This window comes from Mixophyes fleayi, chromosome 1 (genome assembly GCF_038048845.1).
Source record: "Mixophyes fleayi isolate aMixFle1 chromosome 1, aMixFle1.hap1, whole genome shotgun sequence".
NCBI classification, from domain to species: Eukaryota; Metazoa; Chordata; class Amphibia; order Anura; family Limnodynastidae; genus Mixophyes; species Mixophyes fleayi.
In genome coordinates this window covers 183968975-183993908 of record NC_134402.1, presented here as the reverse complement: position 1 = coordinate 183993908, position 24934 = coordinate 183968975, and positions in this window count along the sequence as shown.

Here is a 24934-nt window from a genome sequence, read left to right as displayed (position 1 = left end):
TATTAAACAAGGACCCCTAACACAGACAATATCACTGTGGGACCCAAGGGCTATCAGCTCCTCGATACCCTGGCTAAACAACAAAAATCTGCTGAGTTTATTATAACTGGGAGAACAAAGTCGATACAATCAACCAGCCTTTCCAACATAATTCCTCCTAGCTGCTTCACCAATTCGCACTGATGGTTGTCATGCGGTTAGATCGCACAGCCTACCAATACTAATTATTAGCAAACCTTGCGATCTATTGGCAGTGCTTTGCGAAAACTCGGTTTTCGCATTCGGTATACCTGCCCTGTATACCGTCCTTCAGTTGGGCAATCCGCCTCGTCAGACAGCAACTGAGTACAATGAATAATAACAGTGTATCTACGTTATAAAATCACACACTATACACCTTTTCTGCGCAGAAAATTGAAAGTTCCCAACAACAGGAATAATGTCTCAGAGGTTTTCACAAGTAATTATACTATGCACATATACTAACTATCAAGACGATTGATTAACCATGTGGCAAATCTACTGGAAGTTTGTGTACGCACAGCCGGAAATACACATACGCTCAGCAATGCAATACACTTTAAAACGTAAAACGACAATAAAAAGAAACATTTTTCTTTCTTGTCCCTAGATTCCAATTAGCGTTCCTTCAGTCTATGCAACAACGGACATCCGGTTTCTCAACACAAAGTGAACCACAGGTCTTGAACACATTACGTTCTTTCCTGCCATGCGACGCGTCCGTCAATCCACCCTTTGTTGAGGAACCGAATAACGTAAGTGTTGCATACCTGCCGGTAACGTAACTCACCTTCGAGCCCCCAAATTATTAAAGTAATTCTATTGTTTTAAAATAAGCATTGCTCAATCAATTGTATGTGTGTCCAAAGCACATGGTGGTTTATTTTAGCAGATGTAAATAGTCAACAATTCAATACATTAACATATTATAATACAGTACAGTACAGCACAGCCAATACCAAAAGTTACATACATACATACCGCTGCAATCGCTGCGCTTCCATGGGTCCCAATGGAACAGTATCTGTTAGATAACTGTGGTCAGAGTTGACTGACCCTGATGGGGGATGCAGCTAATATATACAGTCAGTGTTTCATTGTGAACAATAGAGATGACGTAGCTTGCTTCCAAAGGTCCAGGCACAGGGTGGCTTCAGGGTAAACAGTTCATAGGCTGATTCAATCTAAGGAATCCAAAGGAGGGGGTCGTCTCTCCAGGGGATCTGCTTCTTTCATAGCCAGCATCATACAAAGGTTTATTCCCTAATATCAATAACTAAAGTATGCAATGTGCGATCTCTTCGCCGACTGCACCTGACAGCTGCTGATGATTAGGGCTTCAATATGATATCAGGCATGACACCTTTCCTATAACCTAAACCTTTAATAACACTAAAATGTACATATAATCATATTATATAAACTAATAATAAACCAAATGCTATCTGCTCATAAATTACAGTGTAACGGAACCAATATGAATTGTATAAATAACTAAATGTTGTAATGCGAGTGTGTGCGTGCGTAGTTTACCGTGCGATCGTATCACGCCACGTGTTACGTGGCGTACGCTTCGCAACACGCACGGCAAACCAATATTAAACCAATATACTTTCGTTCATCCAATTATACGACTTCAACAAAACGTACGCACTTGCTTTTTTCTCTGTCACATTGTTCACTTAAAAAACAGAATAAATAAAAATTTTATATTAAAATGTTCCAGAAAAACAACTAAAAATAGGAAAATCAAAATATAGCAATTTATGTTTTCCACTCACTGTTGTGATAGTTCCAACTCTGGAGCGGAATATGTATTCTACAGAATTTCCAAGGAAGGAAATAATAAATAAAAAAAGCATTGGTTTAATGAGAATATTCAAATGAAGATCAGAGGGAATAAATTGTGCAATATGGGCCAGAAAGATCAACTGAGCCATTACGTCAGTAGATTGTTAGTCATCTGGCTTAATAATACATAAATACATTAGAGAGTTAAATGAATATAATAGGATTGGGGATGAATATTTTTTTCTTTATTTGGTTAATGTGCACCATGGCCTCGTAATGAGTAATATGCTGTCCCTGCTGCACAATATTATCCTAACAATTACACCCTTCTACGAGCCTGCTCTGCAAGAGTAGAAATTTCATTTTATAAAATTAAAAATGTGAATGCTTTTATTTATTTATATGCAGGACTAAGTAATTATAAACTTCTTTCTAGATATGACACTGGACAATAAAGATGTTGGGGATTACATCTATTTTGGCATTAATTGCTATATTTTCAGCAACTTTCTGCAGCCTGCCTGCCAGATGGGAATATAAGTCTTATTTGAAAAATACATATTAAAAAGTTCTGTTTTCTTACTTAAATGTAATTATTGCTCATTATAGTGCCACATACTGGGCCTGATTCATTAAGGCACGCAAAATGAACATAATGGGCCTGATTCATTATGGAAAGTAACAAAAACAAAACAAAAAAAGAGTAACTTTGCACTTTGGCAAAACCATGTTGCATTGGAGGGAGATGTAAATTTAAAATGTGATGGAAGATGTATAGTTGGGTAGGACATGTCCTAGATCAACTTTAAATTTCAGTGTATAAATAAGCTATCAATTATTTGAAAAAAAAGCCAGTATTTAACTTATTTGTAAAATAATAAACTAATCTGCACCCCTTGCATTGTAACATGGTTTTGTCCAGGAGAAAACTTACTCAATTTTTTGCCTTACTTACCAGGTCCATAATGTTCATTTTCAATTAATGGGGGTGAGATGGGCAGCAGAAAAGTACTCTAAACATGACTTTAGCCTACCTAAATTGTGCAACATCACATAATAAACCCCAATAATCTGTATTTCCTTGCAAACAATAATAAGGTAAAATATTGTGTTCTTTTAAACATTGCACAATTTTTCTAAATGAGCAAACCTGCTGTTATTAAGTGTATGAACACCAAATTATAGTTGTATGGTATTTTCATGAAACTACAATAAAATGGTCCTTGTTGGAATCAGCATTTTCTGTGATTACCAATTCTAAGGGTGGCAAGAGGAAGGAATATTATATTACATAGTTACATAGATATTTAGGCATAATTGTATACCCTACAGAAATGTCAGGGGTCTCTTGGATTATTGGGAGACCTCCCTCATTCCCTGGACAGCGGGCTGGTGTTTAACAAAGGTGTTTGACATAGTGATGCAAATTGATTTAATCAAACCCAACTACTGTATGGGTTGGATTTACTAAATGGAGGTTTGTGGTTTTGGGTGGTTTTTCCAGCGGTTCATAAAGTGCCTGTATTTGCTAATGGTCAAACCACTGGAAATCTGCCAAGTAACTACAATTTAACAAAGCACCACTTTGCATATTGTCATCTTGAGTTTTGCCATGATAAATATTAGAGATGTCCGTAGACCCCTGTGTTCTGGTTTTGCTTCTAAATCCTTCAAGTTTTGGTTCTGGTTTTGGTCAAAAATCCTCATGTGTTTTGGTTTTGGTTTTGCATCTCAATTTAATTAAAAAATTGTCTAAAATCATGTGATTTTGAGCAATGTTTTGTTCCTACATTACTATTTATAGCATTACCAATCAATTACAGTCATATACAGTTTATTTTCTAATGATCGCTTCACATCTGTCAAAATTTTGACCAATTTTAGCCAAAGACTGCAGCAAGTTGGCTGGCTAAAATTTGTGACAAAGCAGCAGCACAAATAAATGGTAGTTTACAAGAAGATTTACTAAGAATCGTGTTTGACGGCGGTTTTGAACCGCCATGGTCATCGTCCTTAATGGTGACAAATGTCATCACCCTCATCATCATCCTCATCACATATGACTAGATTAATTCCATTTTATCTTACAAAATAAGATACACAATGAAGTCTTTTGTTTGACCAGTACGGCTTGTCCCCATATCAGTAGTTAAGTGGATAGTTGATACAATGGCATTTTGTTTACCCTCCAGGTACAGCTGAGGGATTGTTGTTTGGGAGAAATGGAAATGAGATGTAATTTGGCAGCATGAATGCATGACCTCAACTAATTGACTAAAACCTGATGAAATTGGACTTACATCCAATCCTAACATAGCTGTTATGGCTTTAGTAATCCGCTGTGCAACAGGATGCTGACTGTCATACTTTATTCCTCTTCCAAACACTTGAGTCACAGACAGTTGTGTAAAACTATGCTTAATCTTTTTGGTCCCCTCCAGCATCAGTAGCGATGTATCAACCCCAGCAGCAGCTAAAGCGCGCAATGATGTCTCTTGGGAATTATGGATTGCATTGGGGCAGTCAGTTGGAATTGGAAAATTGGATGCTGGACTATGTACTATTAATGAGGAGATGATTATGAAGGTGTTAATGGTAAAGATTGCATGAGATGTCTATCCAAGCGACTGTTACCTGATGCTGGGCTGCTTGCTACTGTACAAAATTCTTAGCATTCATCTCATGACAAAGGCTGATTTTGTCATATATTAAACATTTTAGTACTTTAGCGATAGAGCTAGATTTCAGGGTACAATTAGGAGAGTCAATCTGGCCTGGGTATGTAGCTTTTTGTGCTTCATCTGTGCTTTTAGATGATATAAAACTATAAATTTTGGCTGGGTTGAATGAGCTATCCCAACCAATATGTCCCCCAACATATGTATTTTTTTTTTAGGTTTCAGTTTAGTAGAGCCATCAAGTGCAATGGAACAGTGATACACAGTTATTTAACACTTCTTTCTTTTAAAAAAAATTCAGAAGGAGATACAAATAAACCAGGCAAGTGAGCTGTGGGTGGGTTAAGGTGTGGGGAGTGGGGGTGGGGGGAGGGGGGGAGAAGGAAAAGAGTATAGAATGAGGGGAAAAAAGAGAAAGGGTGATGGGGAAAAATGAGAGAAGATGGAGGTTTATTCAGGAGCCACCTGAAATCATAGCCAATGGTTATAACACTGAAAAGAAAAAGGGGACAGGGACTACCTTGGAGGAAAACAAAATTTCAGATGTTGAGAAATTGGTGGATATGTCATGAAACCCAGGGAGTTTGAATTTTATGAATTTTATGTAAGAGGAATCAAAATGCTCATCATATAGTCCATTTGGTACATGTGCTAGTTTTGGTGGATGACATGGGATAATGATGGGGGAGTTGATTTCTTCCAGGCCACAGCAGTCTGGCCTTCGCCTGGAAGAGGTAGAGAGAGCAGAAAACATTTTAGATTTTGCTGGACCATGTTGACTGAGATAGAGAAAATCCAGTTCATGATCAAGTTTATGTTTTAATAATAGCACTGGGGCTCCGTGGGTGCCAAGAGACGGGAAGGGCCTGTCAGGCCTCTTAGGAAGTATCAGCCCGCAAGGTGGAAAGAAAACCAAAACTGTACCGCCCTGGTACAAAAGATGATCATTTGGTAGAATATGTGGTTTGCTACATACTATACAACAAACAACTCTGCCACAACTGCATTTTTAGTAGACTTTAATAGACTTTTAAATAACTAAAATATAAACAATTTTGGAATGTGCTAAATATTTAAGTGGTATTAAGCTGACATCAGTACTGTTTTTCACATGTTTATAGATTTTTTTCTTTTGTGCACTGTGGAGCTGATGCAGAGCAGTACTTACCCAACTTTGCTTAATGTATCTTGTGTGAAATCACTCGGTGCATGAAGAGAAAGTGGCACCTATGCAAACTTGTGCATATCTGGCACTTACCCCTGCCTGTGTCTTGAGAGACAAGGCAGGAGAGGGAAGGGACTAGCATTGACCAAGTACAGTAAAAGGGTGCTTATGCAAGTGCAAATCATACAGTCCTTCAGAAACACACATATACAGCTGTTAGGCATATATTTTGCACCTGCTATAGGGACTTATTGTAAACAGGTTGCATACACTGCTAATACATCTCTAGATTCATACGGCTCTACTTTTGGTTTTAAATCAGCTTATTTTCAATGCTCATCTTTTAATAGTAATTTACCCATATTTTGTGACCAACTTTGCACCAGCCCCTATATTGTATGCATTTGCCTCCTAGGCACCTAGGACAGGAAAAATTACATTTTGCATTATTCTACATATAGTTACATTCAGACAAGAAGTGTAACTCCATTAGTTATATAGTATTAATGGCACTATAATGGAAACTACTGAGGAGGAAAGGGATCTAGGAGTCACTATTTCAGGTGACTTAAACGCAGGTAAGCAATGTAACAAAGCAATGAGGAAGACAAGTCATATGCTTGGTGGCATAGGGAGAGGAGTCAGTAGCAGAAAGAAAGAAGTAATAATGCTACGGTATAGGTCATTGGTACGGCCTCATCTAGAAAACTGTGTTCAATTCTGGAGGCTATATCTCCAGAAGTATATAAATACATTAAAAACTGTACAAAGAAGGGCAACTAAAATGGTGCATGGCCTACAGTACAATACTTACCCGGAAAGACTAAAAGAATTTAATAGGCATAGTTTGGAGCAGAGAAGAAAAAGGGGGGACGATTAAAACTTTCAAATATATCAAGGGTTTGAACAAGGTACATGAGGGAAACATTCTTCAAAGGAAGAGAATTATTAGAACACAAGGACATGCACTGAAATTGGAGGGAAGTAGGTTCAGAGGAAATTTGAGGAAAAACTACTTCACAGAAAGGGTAGTGGATAAGTGGAATAGCCCCACATCAGAGGTGGTAGAGGCTTATACAGTAGAGCAGTTTAAACATTTTTGGGATAGACATAAGAATATCCTTATAAAGAATAAGGGATCAAATAAGGTTTAGGGTTACCATAGGTTAATAAAACAATGGGCAGACTAGATGGGCCAAACGGTTCTTATCTGCCATCAAATTCTGTTTCTATGTATCACTTTTGCCTTATGGCTAGGTGCTCTATCATGTTGCTCTCAACTTTGCCTAAGAACACAACCATGTATAGAGAATGGTACCAAAAGAGCAACTTTTCCTAACCATCCAAGAACAGTTTGGTGATGAACAATGCCTTTTCCAGCATAATGGAGCACCTTGCCATAAGGCAAAAGTGATAACTAGGTGGCTCGGGGAGCAAAACATCTAAATTTTGGGTCCATGGTCAGGAAATTTCCCAGACCTTAATCCCATTGAGAACTTGTAGTCAAAGGCGGGTGAACAAACCCCCCCCCCCCCCCCCCACAAATTCTGACATACTCCAAGCATTGATTAGGCAACAATGGGCGACCCTCAGTCAGTATGTGGCCCAGAAGTTGATTGACAGCATGCCAGGGCAAATTGAAGAGGTCCTCAAAAAGAAGGGTCAACAAAGCAAATATTGACTCTTTGCATAAACTTAATGTAATTATCAATAAAAGCCTTTGACACTTATGAAATACTTGTAATTTTACCTCAGTATACCATAGCAACATCTGACAAAAAGGTCTAAAAACATTGAAGCAGCAAACTTTGTGAAAACCAATACTTGTGTAATTCTCAAAACTTTTGGCCATGACTGTAGTTACACCCCGATGTTGTGCTTCTTCTGATTTAATTAGGTGAAGAGAATGCATGTCTGCTAGTATTAAATATTTTTTCAATTAATCAATCATTGCTGAAGCATAAATGTGACTTGGATTGTATATTCCATACCATAATATGGCAAATCCTCAGTGTAGGCTGTCCATTGTTATTTGCAAAAAACACCAACTTATCCAGGCAACTCTATAAAAATGTTCTGCAATATCATTGAAAATCATTGTACAGTAATCAAATTAATCAGTTTCCAGGGATTTTGCTAGACATGTTGAAATAAAGAGATATGCAAGTCCAAACTTAATTGACATTTGGTAGAAATCTATGCTGCACAAGTAGATTAGAAACAGCTTTAGTATATGCTTATCTTTCCTGGAAAATGCAGCAGAAATGTTCATAAAAATAATTTGCATATCATCTTCTTAAAAATATGAGTGGCATACCCTTTTATATGTGTTTTATACTTATATTAATGTAATAAAAGTATTGTTGGTTATTTAACTATTGTTTGAATATTTAACTAATAGACAGAGCACATATTCACTTTTACATACATATGTATTGAGTTATGCAAATTGATAAATTACAAATGAGACTAAAAATTATCATTATTTTCAAAATTGAATCTTATAACAATGTTGTTGTGCATTGTTTCCTGTATAGTTTGTAAGGCTAGCTCACTAAGATTTCTACACATCTCTACACTCATCTTTCCATACCAATCTTACCTTTTGTGTTATTAATTGGTCTTTGTCTTCTGTTGAGGAGCTTTAGCAAAATCTAGGGGGTAGCTAAACATAAATCAAACCCAAAAATTCACTGTGCTTATTCCATGCAGAAATATTGTTCTGTAACTTAAAAACTACAAGAGCCTCATTTACAGTTTTTTTTGCATGCTATAATGTGCATGCGCACCAAAGATGCATGTGCGTACATCCGTAAGCAGATTACACTTATGATTACTTACGCTTAGAGAGGTGGAACATTGGAGGGAAGGGGTAAGCAAGTGTAGGTAGAGTACAGTAAGGTAGTGTTCACATAATAAGACAAAGTTAGAGGTGCTGGATGTCGCTTTTGCCCACGCTGTCATAGTTTTGTGCTAGTTGGAGCTTTTATAGGGGGACTCCACGTTTTTCACCAGCACCCTGATGCTTGGTTTAATTTTGGGGAGGAACACATTTTTTAAAATATTGTTTACTTGTTTAATAAATTATTATTTAATAGTAATTGAACACAAACAAGAAATATGCCTCCTAATACTTTGATCTCATTGATGCAATGAAGTTCATTGAGACCCCCAATGTGGGGTCTATACATAAATAGCTGATCTGCAGCTTTCTAATGCTCTAACCAATCAGAGTGAAACCACTCTGGAGTTATGATTTACGGACAGGACCCCAGACTGTCATTCCCGTTGTGCAAGGAGAAAGTTCTCGCCATCTAACAAGGTTTTTTTTTATCTTTTACCTTCCAATTACCAGACAAAAGAAGAAAGAAGAGGGAAAATAAGATATGTGCAACTCAACATAATCACGTGAGAGCACAATTATTACATCCTGCATTTATGTGCACTTTTTTTTTTTTTTGTACAGGAATATATAGAGCTTCCTATAACAACAATTCAATTTGGCATTTTACCTTATATTATGTTTCCTTATTACCAGAATTTAAACATTCATTATGCTTAATTCAATACCTAGATAAATCAGTTTATTTCATAAAGCAGTTTGTTGTTTACAGCATGTAAAATAAACTGAGTTAAAACACTTTCTGGAAAAATTTTCTATAGTATTGTGTTCATTATGTAAGTGACATTGGCTTTGCAATTCTGAATACATGAAAATACATTATGTATTTAGCCCCATTCATGGTTCCACTAAGGAACCACTACTTGCTGTCTATAGAAATTTCTGTTTTGATAAGTTCTTCACTTAACTTACAAGAAAGTGTATTGAATTAGAAAATTGACTTTGGACCAAGATGAACTGAATTATAATTTAACAACTGTAATTATTTGCAATTAGGATTGCTCCATCCAACCTGAACTAACTGCTATGTGAAACAAAAATGCCATTTTCGAAAGTGTAGGAAGTGCATCTTTCCTTAAGCAAAAGTAAGTAGTTAAATTAAGGAATTCCCATGTGGGTTTTGCTAGACGTCAGCTGGCTTTGCAGGGCTTAACGAAGCATCACCACTGTGCAAGTTATTTTTAAATAACTGGAACTAAACACAAGTACATATTGTATGAAAAAAAAGTATAATTATAGGTATACAGTATTTTCAGTAGAGAAACCCTTGCAGTGCTGACTTACAACAGACAATTACCCATTTAATATGGAACCATTTATTTTTCAAAGGTTGGTGTGTTTAGCAATATTGCATGAATTTGCCAAAGCCATGTGGAAAATAAGTTCTACATCCAATCCTACGATTATTAGTGGCATTGATAAAGTAACAATAAAACATTGCCCAGCTCAATATACTGAAGTATGCTAGACAGGATTTAAATAATAATTATAACAAAAATTGCAAACACAATCTAGAAACCAAATATATTGTACATTTTTGATCAAGTACATTTTATCGTAGGGTTTTTTGCTCGGTATTCATGAATTATTGTTGTGTTCTGTATTCTCTGCAATCATTCAATGGAGATGAAATGTGAGAGGTCAGAGTATTCAGCAGATTGGGGTGGCCAGAAACAGATCAGGTTGGTAATGAATGGTAAGTCAGCAATCAAGCTGTGGGCACAGATAAATTCAGTAATTAGCCACATCAGTAACATCTCATATCTTATGTCCATTAGATGTCCACTCTTACAATTCCTTCCAATCATGCCATGCTATCAATCAGGCAGGTTGATAAGCCAACTATACATAATGATGACAGGACAAAAAACTGAGGAGTGACTTGCAATCGGGCCAAAACCATAGAGAAACCACTCCCTTTGCTGTGGGACCAATAAGTACACAAATATAGATTTACATATATTTCTTCTAAAAGTTCTGTTCCAATTTAGCATTAACTGTTTGTATCATGCATGATTGGATTAATAAGAGCTCTTAAGGAACTGTAGCTCAAATCACACTTGAAAACAAGGTACTACCCATAATGATGGTAAGAGTTCCATCACTCATAAGGTACAAAACATTTTTGAGATCAGTGCTAGTAGTGCGATTAAGTGAGCAAATAAATGTTTACAACTTTACTGCTACAGTTTCTGTAAAGTTAAAATATACCAAGACTATCATGTGGATCACAGAAAGGGCAGGGATGGCAGCAGATAAGATAATCCAGAAACAGGCAAACAAAGTTCAGAGTTCAGATAACAGACCTGTACCTGTACCACAGATCAAGATCAAAATAAAGCCAACAAGGTAAAATCAGAAGCAAGACTGCACTGTCTTTTCCACCATAGTTGTAAATAATGGTATGGATGGCAGTGTAAAAAGAGATATTTACCATAGCTGCCAAAACACCTTGTAGAAGCTCTGCTGCTATCATAATTCACTTATTTTAAACATTTGGAACAGAATAGAGTGAACCAGAGGAGACACAAGAGCCATGGCTCAGTGAAGAAATGATAAAAGCAGAGGTTCACAAAAGTTACCATATAATATAACCATAGTTAATGGTTATTTCTACTCTTTTTGATGTCTGCACTAGTTGCAAATATGCCCATGAGTGGTAATATAGTAGTAATATGCCAATCAATTGTAATATACAAAGCACTATTATTATTTATTATTACCATTTATTTATATAGCGCCACTAATTATGCAGAGCTGTATAGAGAACTCACTCACATCTGTCCCTGCCCCATTGGGACTTACAGTCTAAATTCCCTAACACACACACAGACAGACAGACAGACAGACACACACACACACACACACACACACACACACACACACACACACACAGACAGACAGACAGACAGACAGACAGACAGACACACAGACTAAGGACAATTTGTTAGCAGCCAATTAACCTACCAGAATGTTTTTGGAGTGTGGGAGGAAACCCACGCAAACACGGGGAGAACATACAAACTCCTCACAGATAAGACCATGGTCGGGAATTGAGCTCATGACCCCAGTGCTGTAAGGCAGAAGTGCTAACCACTTAGCCACCGTGCTGCTCAAGTCATAATATGCCTGTAATATGCACAGCACTAGTAGTAATATGAATCCTATTCAACATTCACAGGAGAAAAACAAACAAAAATTTAAGTAAGGTCAACATGTATGCCCAATAATTGCCAACTTTCTCCTTAGGCCATGACCACACTAACTTTGAGTCCTTTATTGGCCATTAATGTCATATTTATAAAGCTATGCATTTTGTAAAACAATTTTTAATGAAATATTCACTAAAGAAATAATCTGTTAAATAATTATCTTACTTTTGATTGAGAGAAATTAGTGATGCATATTCAGAATAATGGTTTACTTGATTTCATGCGCTGTATAAATAACAATGCCTTATTATATCCTATAATGACCTGAATTTGCGCCTTCAATTCCGTATTTGGTACATCTCCAGGTAGCAATGTTTCATGAGTGAATTTTGTTTCCTGCAAAGGTTGCATTGCTGTCTAGGCTCTTTTTATGGTGAACAGTATAGATGCCATGTCACTTAAAATATCAGTTCCTATGTAAAGTAACAATACTTTAGTAGATTGCTTATGATGATGATGTTACCTGAGTATTCGCTTATAGTACATTTATACACAGTGTAACAACTGTGACAGCTGCCTCATTCCTATTAACTGAGTCTGGGGTAAAATGAAAAGCACATTATTCTGTCTTTCATGGCCATATATTATACAATGATATATTTTGCGCTTATATTCATAATAGTATTCTGAATATATAAAGAAGGCTGCTATTACCCCCTCTTCCTGTGATAACCTTTAATCCCCTGGGTTTTGTGCTTTTCTTATTTGTTTATCAACCCAGCACATGCATTTGCCTTTCAAGGAAACAGGCTGGATGAGTCATTCCTGAGTCACTTGTGCAACACATGCAATCCTTCCAATTCATTTACTGGGAAACAGCATCTGTTAAAGCTGTGCACGAGTAGACATTTCTCATTGTCAGTAACAGATGAATGTGTCTGTGATTGGCTGCAAGAGCTTCAACTGACTGTGGTTATGAATAGAAAATAAATAATCCCTTAAGGTGAAAGTCTAGAGCTGAAGTGGCAGTCTGTTTCTTTTCTCATCCTTCCTGTGAATTAACCCATTCTGGTCCTAGAAGTGTATGGATATTTTTCTGTACTATACCTCAGCAAAACGGTTCTTCTGGGACAGATAGGGTTTTCTTTTTTACCATAGACAAGTAAATATATTGTTCATTACTGGGCATTATATAGAAATTTAGCTACTTCTGCAATAAATTGACTTAAAAAAAAAAAAAAAAATATTACTCAAATCTATCATCAAAGGTCTTAAAGGACACCAAATATACATACTTTTCATAGGTTTTTTTTGCATCCCCATAGGGGGATTCTTGATTTATATTTATTTTGGTTATAATATTATTAATTTACATATACATGATACTATAATTTATCCTTTGTATCAGTTACATAGAGAAGCTATGTTAGATGCTGTAACATTAGGGTTATTGTGTAAGATCTGCTCCGGATCTTGGAAAATCTAAAATCTCTTCCTCTAGCAGAAAAATCTCAATAATGGCATTATATGCAACAACAAAGTATCAGACACAACTCAGAGCGATCTCCTGGATTTCAAAATTATAGTCGGACTTAGGTACATTTGTGCATTATGCATTTCATGCAAAGATGGCACCAGGGTCTGATTAAGACTTCTGGCCGCCCTAGGCTAATACATCTGTAGCGCCCTTCCCCCTTTCAAATCATTAACGGAAAATTCAGGAGTGTCATAGGCAAACCGAGGGGGGGTTTCCTAGTGCCCGGAAACCCTCCTCCGAGCCTGGGGCACTGTATAATTGAGGTGGCTGGACCCTGCCTCAGCTTCCCACGGCTCTGCTTGAAAAGGGAGAGCTGCGTGCATCTAACAGTAGTGCATGCAGCATTGCCCATGTATATCATAGGGATAGGAAGAGTTGGAGAGCTGCCAAGCACTGTCTAATATTATAGCCATGCCCACATGCATGCTGGTGGTGTGGTGTGGAAACCCCCTTCTACAAATCCTGCGTTTGCCCCTGAGTGTTCGCCAGCAAATTTAAACAGATTCTCGCACCTGTTCTTGCTGTTCTTTCTTGCAGGTTTGTTGTCGTTTAGCTGTCTTCTGAAAAGTTGGGATCCTGTTTTGAAAATGTGTAAATATTACAAACCCTCAATGATTAGGCTCTTTTAGAGAGCACCCTCATGAGCATCCTTGTGAAACTTGAAACAGAAGGAACTCTGACAAGTAGGGACATTTAGAATTAGTAAATCCCCGTTAGAGGCTATGCTGGTGCTCTTGCAGTCCTACAAATGGGAGAATAGAGATAAGTGACCTAATAACTGTTCAATACCAGTGATGTCAGTTTTACAGCTTTTTCGCGGATGCAGTAATGTTGTTGCTGCCTGTTAAGGGACTTTCTAATCCTAAAACTCTATGACCTTTCAAAGATGCTAATTCGCCGAATCCACATCTATCGCAATGGTAGCACACAGTTTGAGCTCTTTTCACTCTGTTCCCAATTCAACAACCTCTGCCCCCCCCCATAACACGCCCCACTTTCTGCACTCTATCCCCTTCAGAACACACTCTGCCCCAGGGCCACCTTAACTACATTATGGGCCCCGGGCAATGCAGTGCACCGGGGCCCATAAATCTATATATATTATATATATATATATATATATATATATATATATATATATATATATAGTGTGTGTGTGTCTGTGTGTGTAAAAAAAATATATATGTATGTAAAAAAAAGTGATTTTATATATATATATATATATATATATATATATATATATATATATATTTATAATCACTTTATAATAATTATATAATTTATAATCACTTTTTTTTACATATATATATATATATAAAGGGGCCCCCTTAACTTACCTTAAGTCCGATCCCCTTCTCTTCTTTTTTCCGCGCTGTAGAGTCTCTTCTTCGCTCTTCTGTGCTTTGCTTGGAGTGAACAATCACAGCGAGCACAGCACAGGAAAGGGAACCAGGGAGGGAGCCGGATCGCCACTGACGTGACCGCAAGGTAAGTATTTTCATTTTATTTTTTTTGCAGGATTTTTTTTGCAGCGGTGCCTCGGACGGGCCCCCTTGCCCGCAGGGCCCCTGGGCACCTGCCCATTGTGCCCAATGGAAGAGATGGCCCTGCTCTGCCCCCCTCAAAATGCAAACGGTTCCCCTCAAAACACACACTGTCCCCCTCAAACAGGGGTGGATCTAGACTTTATGTTTAGGGGGGCGATTTTGCATAATCACGCCCCCTCCTTTGCTCTGATTGGCTGGCCTGCATTAACCCCGCCTTCTGCCCGTGATTGGCCCCGCCCCCTCCCGTTGTGGTCGCCGGCTGGGACCACTCTTATTGGCTGGCCCACATTTGGCACCGCCCCCCACTCGCGCTTAGCCCTGCCCCCCCCCCCCCCCCCCATTTTAATCGGCAGCTGGGACCTAGCTTTTTGCTGCTAGGGGGGGGGGGCGATCCGCCACTGCCCTCAGAACACACACTGTCCCCCTCACACTCTATAAAGACAAAATGTCACATACAAAATGATTCTATACAAGGCAGATAGAGCTTAATAAATGACCTTATAATTTTATAGTACTTTATTAGGAATAACATTCAAAACCAGACCTTCTTTGTAATCAGGGGTATTCTATTTAAGGGGTATTAAGAGGGTTCCAGTTAAATGAGAGACAATGGGAAGAGTATGCGATTTCAAGTGAGTTGCTTGAAAAATAAATAAATAAACAAGAGTAAAAGACATAAATAAAATACTAACCTCAATCTTAAAGTGTACCTGTCATACATTTCTTTTTTTTTTTTTTTAAAAAAAGTAATGGCTCTAATAGACAATTATTTGGGTATGTAAACCTGGAGAATTTGTCATAGGAATTGGACTGTGAAGGTCCAGAGAAACTTATTAGACACACCACATGTCTGTCCACTCAGGTTCGATCTGACCAGCCCAATTTGGATTCAAAGTTCTAAATAATTCATGCCAGAACAATCATTCATTACAAGGCTCCAAGTATGTGACTTTGTGGTTTTAGTAGTAAGGGAATGAGATGTTAAGATTGAAAGCAAAATTCTGCATTGAGTTTAATCTTTAAATACTTTATCATTGCTCTCTCACATAGGCCTGCCATTAATCTAGCTCAATTCCAGAATCTGGAGTTTGCACCTACTCCAACCATTATTCTGAAACCTAGCATAATCCAAGCATAAATCCTAACCCTTTACATTGTATATGTATACATTATAAATGTATTACATATTTACATATGTATAAATTGTAAATATATAATCATATAAAGGTATATGTTATAAATGGTTTAATAGTGTCACGAAAAAAATCAATTACTCTGAAATGCATGGAAAAGGTTCAAATTTGGGGCATTGTACACGGTTTGGTGCAACACTCTGGGTTTCAATGTAATGTTCTTTGGGAAATACTAAAATATGAGTTAGCTAAAGTGATATCCAACAGAGCTGGAAAGCTACACAGTGGCAATGCCTCTCATCCCTGATGTCAAGTAAGTTTTGAAACTGGGAACCTCTGGGATGATGTGAGAGATGCAATTGGTTAATATCAGTACAGAGAGGTAACTTGCCTGCAAACAAAGTATATATTTATTATTTATCTCAACACTCAACCATACTTATCCTTCCTGTAATTATTGCACACACATCCACACATCATGAGTCTATGGTAACTGTGACCTAGCAGTGTACGGATCACTGCACAGCCCTTCCCATCTCTGGCAAGTGAGGTCTCTGGCAGACAAACTCAGAGGTATGGTGGTAGTTTCTGTGCTGTTTGAAGACAGAGGGAATGAACTCTGATGCTGAAGATTTGCTGATGGAGCCGGCCACGCCGACTCTGAGCAGCTTCACTTTCTCCCTGCACGGCAATCTACACGCTGCACGCAGGTGCTGTACCAGTGAGGAGGGAGCAGGGAGGAGGGAGAAGGGAGGAGAGGGAAAAGGGGATGAAGGAGTGGGGAGGAGAGAGCGACAGTGTGGAGGAGGGGCGCTTCCGGGTGCACATAATCCATAGTAAGAAACAAAAATGTAAAAAAAAATCTTAACTGCTTCCAGCGCTGTGCCCTCCCAGGTCCTAGCGAACCAGACTGCAGCCTGATCAGCCTATTGGTTGATCAGGTCCTGGATGGCACCCTACATGTGACAGAATCCTCAGCTGCACATAGCTGACATTTGCATGAACTTTCGCTTCAAGAAGCAGTTCATGGAGGTGAAGTGTAAGGGTGTACACCCTTTGAGATGTGTCAGTATTTTCACCTTACTCAAGATACAGACATGGAAACGCAAGTGTCTGAGGTTTTTTTCTCAGACCAAAACAAAGTTTTTGCAAGTCTCAGTTTTCTCTAGTGCAGAGGTTGCAGAGGTTTTAGAGACATAATTAGATAAAGAGTGAGATTGCAAAATTGTACAATCCATTAAAGTTAATCTTTAATAAACTCTAGGGGGTAAATTTATCAAGCTGCGGGTTTGAAAAAGTGAAGTTGTTGCCTATAGCAGCCAATTATATACTAGTTATCATTTATTTAGTACAGTCTACAAAATGACAGCTAGGATCTGATTGGTTATTATAAGCACTTTTTCAAACCCACAGCTTGATAAATTTATCCTTAGATGTGTTGATCCAGAGAAATGAAAAACAATACCATCAGAAGCATTTGCCAATTTAACCTGAAAGGGGAAAAATTCATCTTAACCCCATGCATGGCAGTCAAATCAATTTTCTGGATCAATCACCCCAATTTGATCACTGTAAGCATTGCCTGTAAGTTGACCATCTAATCCATATTTAAATCCATCCACGGATTCTGCTATTCTACTACCTTCCATGGCAGTGAATTCCATTAGTCTCCCATGGAAAATTCTCTACAGAAATTAAAAAATCAGCTGGAAAATCTAAAGTATTTTTAAATGAATATATCAAATTGAGATACATCTGAGAACATCAAACAGGTTCAATAATGTTCGCTCTATCGAAAGTTAAATTGACACTTTAGAACTGTGTTAATTGGCAAACTGCAAAGGCAAACAGTGGTGTTCGCAGTTTGAATAAAAAATGTAAATACTTTTTTGAATAAAAATCATTCTTAAATGGTGTATAAAAATATTTAAAACACTCATTTTAATACAAAGGGCAAACTCGAACCATGGACACAAATGATGAACTTCAAACACAAATGACGAACCCCAAGAATGATTATCAAACATGAACTACGAACAGTGAACATTGAACACAAACAATGGAATCCAAACGTGAGCAGCAAATTTTAAACCACAAGCAATCGGTCAATTGACAATAGCACCTTGAATATTCATGGCCATTAAACTGGTGAAATTCGACCAAACTTTCAAACTAGTATCAAATTTTGAACATCTCCTGGGTATTAAAAGCTTGTCAGTTAAATCTTTGTATTGTACTTGAATATATTTGTAGACATAAATTAGGTCAGGTCAAATTAGGTAACACTAGCTTGTTAGGTTTTTCATTATAATGCCCATCTCTGTACCATCTTAAGTTCTCCAATATCATTCTTTTACCCAGGGGCCCAAAACTTTAACCCATATTCCACCTTTGTCCTAACAAATGATCGCGTCAGGATGTGATGATGACGTCACACCTGACAATCAGTTAATGTATAAGTAGCACATTTATTACCATAGGGTCAGTGCTTTAATTTACATATTTGTAGATTGATTTTCTTCTGTCATTTGTTTGAGCAACATATAATTTTGCTCAAGTTCTTCTGTAGGGATTTCAATGTTCTACTCTGTGTTAAAAATCTTACAAATATGAACACCTTGCTTCCTAGACGTTCTACAAGATTAGTAATAAAAATAATAAAAAGAGTAGGTGTGGCTGGATCACTTATAAATAACTTATTGTAATAATATATCTAAATTATTAGCACAGTGTTCCAATTTATATCGTTAGTAATGGACTGATTCTTGATACTGTGAATTACAAATGTACTTATTTTTTATATTGTGCATAGCAAATGTATTTATTTCTAAGACCAGGGGAGAAAAATTTGGTTTCTATTTTAACCTTTCTAGAGGAAACCCCAATTAGGCTAATTAGATCTTTGTCACCTGTGAGTGACAAACATTTGAATACACAGCAGGGAGTTGTTACCTGTATCCTGCCTGGTTAAAGTGAAAGGAAACCTCTGTTCTATGTGATTGAGGATATCACGGATTGATTTGAATTTTGTTAAAAGTATAAAATTGCATTAACTCCAAGTGTAGAAGAATTTACATCCTGATGTTAATCTTTGAATTAAATATTTCAGTCTTTGAGGAGCCATCTTGGATCAGTGGGCTCACTTACCCCATTCCATTATTTGTGTCACAATCTGTATAAAAAGAAGAGCTGTGTGACCATGTAATGTATTATTGTTCCATCTGACCTTCTGATCACTGGTACCTTAAACCAGTGTGAACTGTCCTTATTAGGACACTTGAGCTAAGAAACATAATTTGCTTCAAGATCCTGCTTAACAACTTCTTGCCTGCTGTAATTCCTGTGACCTGCAGATTAGACCTAAATCTAATCCGTTTTCTGGCGCTGAAGTTTGGACCCAGCTTTCCAGTACCAACGCTTTACCCACTCCTGCCTGTGTGATAGGCCAGGGGTACCATCCACAGCAACCCCGATCTAAAGGCAAAGGGTCAGTGGCAGGCTGAGCTGGGGGGCAGGGGGGCATCTGCCCCCTGGGTCGGTCCCATAGAGGGCTATCTTGGGCTGGGTCAATGGGCCACCAGCACTCTTTGCCCTTTAAAATAGGCTGCTAAGTGGAGTCTTGCCCCCCGGGATGAACATTGCCAGCCCTCCTCTGGTCAGGGGTACCAACCCAGGTATTCTAGCAATGGAATACTAGCATCGACAGTTACCCAGAAGAAGGCGGTTCTGGAAGCTGCTAAGTAGTCCAGTGGTGTCAGCCGCTTAAGCCCCTCCTACTGCAGTTAGAAGAAGCATTTGGGATAAAGAAAAGGGGACAGTGGCAAGGCAAGCCCAACCAGTCCCCAGCAACATAACCAACAGGGTGGCATAGGTGGTCCATCTTGTCACAGCAGGGTTCAGTACTGATCTCTGAAGCACCCTACTTGTAACAACATGAGCCACCTGGGCATGCATGAGCTGTGGGTGTGAAGGGGTTGATCTAAATAAAACAACCTAGTCTGTCTGAAAATGTCTAAAATCTTATAAAAACAAATCTCACAGTCACTATTAAACACAAAGTCTTTCCACCACTGAGTTTGAGTGGTGCTTACGTCGGTCTTCAGTTATCCCAAAATATCATTATAACTGCTTAGATGTAGCATTATAAAAAGCAAGCCTGTGACTGGACCACTATTAAATAACTTTTGGTAAAAATGTATTTAAAGCAAATAGCGCAGGGCACTTATTTATGTAATTGCAGTGTACGTATTTTTGATATTGTGTATATTGTGATATAGGAAATTGTTATTTCTGAGACCAGGGGAAGAAATTCGTCTCTTGTTTAACTTTGCTATATAATATACCTATTTCTGATGTATATATCTGATACAATGAGCCTGTGTTTACCATGCCCTTGGTGTATTGTGATGTGGGGAAGTAGCTTTTTTTTTTTTTTTGCTGTTCTGTGGGAATGGGTATTTGGCGACTGTCTGAAGTATTCATGCCAGTCAGACCTTTTGACTTGCTAGTGGGTCTCCTGTCTCTGAAATAAGATGCAGGAAATCACAGCAAGGTTTTTAAGAATTTCATAGCTAAGTATAAATATTAGTGGCTTTGCAATGCACGTAAATCTATGTTTGTGTAAATAGAGTATATCCTGATGCTAAAAATAGCATGTGTCTAAATGCACTGAAATGTATCATTCTGATGTTCCATCTGACCTGATCACTGATACCTTAAATCAGTGGGATTCTCCTTGTCAGGACACTTGAGTAATAAACATCACTCTGCTTCAAAGACCTGCTTGACAAATTCTTCAATATTGCTGTAATCCTCTGACCTGCCGATTAGACCCTAAATCTAATCCGTTCTACGGCTGATTCTGAGGTTTGGACCCAAGCTTTTCCAGTACCACCGCTCTGCCTGCTACCTGCAGCTCTGGTCAGTGTGATAGGCCAGGGAGGATCCATCCACAGCAACCCGGATCCATAGTAAGAGGTCCGGAGTTACCAGTCCAAGTGTACCAGCACAGGAGTACACTAGCAGTGACAGTTAACCAGAAAGAACGTGGTTCTGAGTGCCATAAAGAAGTTCAGTGGTAGCAGCATTATAAGCCCCTCCTACTACGGCAGGAGGGCACATTTGGGATAACGAAAGGGAACGGTGGCAAAGTAAGCCCAGCCGATTCCCAGCAACAACCGATAGGGTGGCATAGGCGGTCCATCCTGTCACAAAGCCTATCTCAAAAAAGTCACAATGTTTGTAGTATAACAATGGACATGCAGAATAATTTGACATGCAGAAATATAAGTGTAAAACAGTTATATAAAATAAAGCACAGAAACATTGTAGCACACTCACTATCTGCTGTCTGGGGAGGGCTAGAAGGTATGGACAATTCCTTAGTGAATACTGATCCCCAAAAACTGACAGTTTCCAAAATCACTCCATCACTTTTTAAATTTTGCTTTTTCTTGTCCATATCCACCTCCTTTGTGACACAATGACAAGAGGTGTGCTTGCATTCTAATATTTTTTTTCATCTTAATTGTATCAAAGAACAGTTCTAGTAATGGGCTCCTCAAATATAGAATAACTCTATTCTAGAACATAGCAGAGATATGGTTCTAATTCCGCTAAACAAATTTTTTTTTTCCCTTACATATACGTATGAAACATGATTATGTTATATTGATTCGTTGGGGGTATCGGGGTATACATTATCCCTATAGAGTCCTTATGGGGGCCTGTATATGTTGTTGATGCATTTTATATGGATTTTTCCAGTGGTTCTAAATTTATGGAGAGGTCTTCTCAAACATGGATTATGGTAAAGATTGCTTTTATCCATCATATTTCCTATAAAGGATATAAAATGAACTTGGTGTGACCACAAATATGGACCTTTAAAGCCAAAGCAATTTCAAGCATTTCTAGCATCTCAAGCATCTCTAAAAAATAATCAAATGCAAGTGACATAAAGCATTAAGTATGCCTTGTTTGTCTACACAAAGTGATGATTACATTCATCTAAATTCATCTAAACTACATTCTGATTCAAGAATAGATCGGGACCACATAAATACTGATTTTCTTCATTATTCTGATAAGGCTATAATTATGACACTACTGGCAAAGTTAGCCCAATCTAAATATGTTCCATTTGTGAAAACCCTCTGTTTTTTCTCCCTCAGCCCTTTACCTAGCCCATATTTTTCTCGTCTCTGTGCTTTAAACTTATATACCAACCTGTTATATGAAACTGTATCAAAGTTTATAAATTCCTGGTTTGATTTTGCCTCCTTATTAAATAGAGGGACCATATCCTCCTCCATCTGGTACAGTATAGGAAAATTAGGAAGATTTATAATTGAAATTAGTCAGTCAGATATGAAAACTAGAATTACAAAAGTGAAATATATGTAAATGTAATAAAATATTGTTGCTTTTTTAAAGCATATAGTATACTGTACATTAATATATACCCCCCCATATTAATATGAACCCCCTTAACTTGAATCTGATCATCTTACCAAATTAAAACTTCTCTACTAAAATATAACTAATCTCTAATGCCCAATTAAGATAAAAATATATTAAAATTAGTGTTATAGTTACACACCCAGTGATTCACGTACTTTCAGCAGCCATGGAACTCCAGAAGAGTGCAATTAATTTACTTTCTACATTTTATTTTTCTATTTTTACTAATAAAATTGCACTTACAAACTAAAACTTAGTAAGATCAATGACAATGGACATTTTGTTGAGGCCAATGTTCCTAAATAGTCAGATACTCAGACTTCCAGTTGCAGATGGAATTTGAGAAGCAGACGAACATTTTGCTCCATTGCAGCCACAGCAGGACACCATTACCTACCACCACATATCTCTCCTTACCAGACGGAGTGATTTCTTGCCTTCTCGATGCCTGAAAAGCAACAGAGAGCCAAGGCTGAAAAAAAGCATGCAGACCTCACAGACATGAGATACTGGAGATTCTACAACTAATTCAAGTCTGTTCACAGAGATTTTTCATCCTAATCTCCCTGTATCATATGAGAGTGTTTTCAAAGCAATACAGGAACCTATGTGAGCCCTTAAGCAGGCACAAGCAAGCAAGCTTGCAGAAGCCATTACGTAAATTAAGGATAAAATGATTCGTCCCACAAAGAGTAGCTACAAATGAGCACAGAAGCATTTCAGGTCAAATCCTGAATAAGCTGGATGACCTTGAAAATAGATTTAGGCACAATAAACCGCATAGTGTTAATGACTCCCCTTTCATGCACCCAAACCTCCTTCGTATGTTCAGATTCAAATTACTATTTTAATATTATAATAACCACATGGACACAAGTTTAAATTTGCCAAAGGTCACAGTTTATTAAAACATTCTTAAATATATATCGTGTTGGCGGGAGCAATGCAGTCAGCTAAAACTAATCACAAAACCAAACAGTGGAAGGTCAGACTTCGATTACACCACTGGTCCCAGGATATACAATTTTATGATTGGCCAGTGCTAAATCTGGTGCCAGAGTGACTACTCCCCTTCTGGACTCGACAGTGATGTACCCACACAAAGTAGGTCAAGCGACACAAAAGGACCAAGAGTCAGGTTGCTTTGAAAGGGGCAGTAACCATTGGTCAGTTAGCGGTAGCACAGTATAAATTAGTTGCAGAATGCAAATCTGGGTGGCAGGGGGGCATCTGCTCCCCGGCCGGTCCCTTAGTGTGCTACCTTGGACTGGGCACTGGGCCACCTACATTTTTTTCTCTTTAAAATGCTCCTAATAGACTGCTAAGTCAAATTTTACCCTCTCCCCGGGCTAAAATTTGCCAGCCCTCCCCTGATTTTAAGTGTGTAAAAGAACCTGTGGTTGCACTAAAATTGCGCACGCTATCCTCTTATTCTGTTCTCAGATACACTCCTTATATAACTCACACTTGTCCTTATACAATGTTGCCTTGCTCAGTCTTTTGACCAAAATAAATAACACTTAAGCTTTAAAGAATTATTTATCCAATAACCACTGTATCTCAGCAGTACTTCACAATATATATTCGCTATAAATAACCAATACTCACAACATATGTATGTATTTAAATCAAATTATTTAAAACCCTGCAGTCACAGTTCACACATATATAAAATTAACCCTAGGTTCACCACCTTTATCCCTTACACTATCCTTGCACTATTATCTTTACATATGTATCCTTAATAAGAATTAGTATTTATAGTATTGATTTAACTATAACAGATATCAAACAATATATGTATATAAATAGTCAAATCAACATTACAAACAACGTTCCTATAGTATAGAATCCTTTTCTGTAGTGTAGTGTAGTATATTATACATTTTTTGTAGTGTAGTATAATATATATTTTCTGTAGTGTAGTGTATCCCTATAGAATAGTAACGAGGGGGAGTCCCGGGTCTGGCTTTTATAGTCCCGACCTGGAAACTCGTGGATGTTGTGTGTGTGTGTCCAGGGGTGAGGATGTCATCACCCCTGGCATTCTCCCTACTGTGTACGTGCCGACTTGAGTGGGCACACACAGTGGGGTCCTGCCATGTAACTGTGCAGTTGCAGTGTGGCCATGCACGCGCTGATATCGGCGCCTGCACTGTAGGTACTGCGCATGCATGACCCGCGCATGCGCAGTTGAACTATGTACGGGTGCGCGCGTGCTCGTCACATGCGTGCACGCAGCGACTCCCCCCCTTCACAAAGTGCTTTCGGCTTATGGCGTCTTGTCCTAATATACACTTATTGGGGTTGCCCGAATCCCTTAGAGGGCCTTCCTTAATTCACTTTCACACAAGCACGCTGCCTGCAATGCTCAATATAACAGATTACTTTAAAGGCCTAGTGATGGAATGTGGTTCTTGATTGGGCTCTCCAACAAGCACATAAAAACCAGCTGAAAAGTGGTAATATTTCAGTTACACACAAAACCACTATTTGGTGAGCTTCAAAAAAATAAGATAACTATCTGGGAAAATTTGCATTTCCCA